The sequence below is a fragment of the Apis dorsata genome, unplaced genomic scaffold (genome assembly GCF_000469605.1).
Source record: "Apis dorsata unplaced genomic scaffold, Apis dorsata 1.3 scaffold_92, whole genome shotgun sequence".
Lineage (NCBI taxonomy): Eukaryota > Metazoa > Arthropoda > Insecta > Hymenoptera > Apidae > Apis > Apis dorsata.
In genome coordinates this window covers 342381-342910 of record NW_006263390.1, presented here as the reverse complement: position 1 = coordinate 342910, position 530 = coordinate 342381, and positions in this window count along the sequence as shown.

Sequence of the window (530 nt, the reverse complement as noted above, 5' to 3'; positions counted from 1 at the left end):
CTTGCTTCCTTCTTCATCCTTGATTTCCCTCACTCTCTCACGGGTCACTCCTCGCGATACAAATTCTTCTACGAATTTTTCCTCCTCCTTTGAGGGGATAATCTATCTCGTAGCCTAGCCCGGTTACGGATCATTCTTCCAGGGCACGTGGAGACTCGATATTCGAAGTCGAGTCGACAATCTTCTAATTCCATCAACCAATTTCCCCATGAATTTGCACTTCCTCTATATATATATATATATATATATATATAGCAGGTGTATATATTAAAAAGTATATTAAAAAGCGGCTCGATTAAATTTCCCTCTGTCTCGTTTTCGACCCAACGGCGGAGAATAGTGGAACGGAAGACGCGTGTGTCCGTTCGAGGCACGAAGAATGGCGAGGAGGAGGAAGTTTTCGCGCCTATCCAACTTTCGCCATTTTCCTCGAGTTCCAACTTGCCGAGTACGAGAGAAAGAGAGAGAGGGACGTAAAACGTGGAGGAGAGGTTGGTAGGAAGAAATCTCGGTGGACTGTGGGATACTTT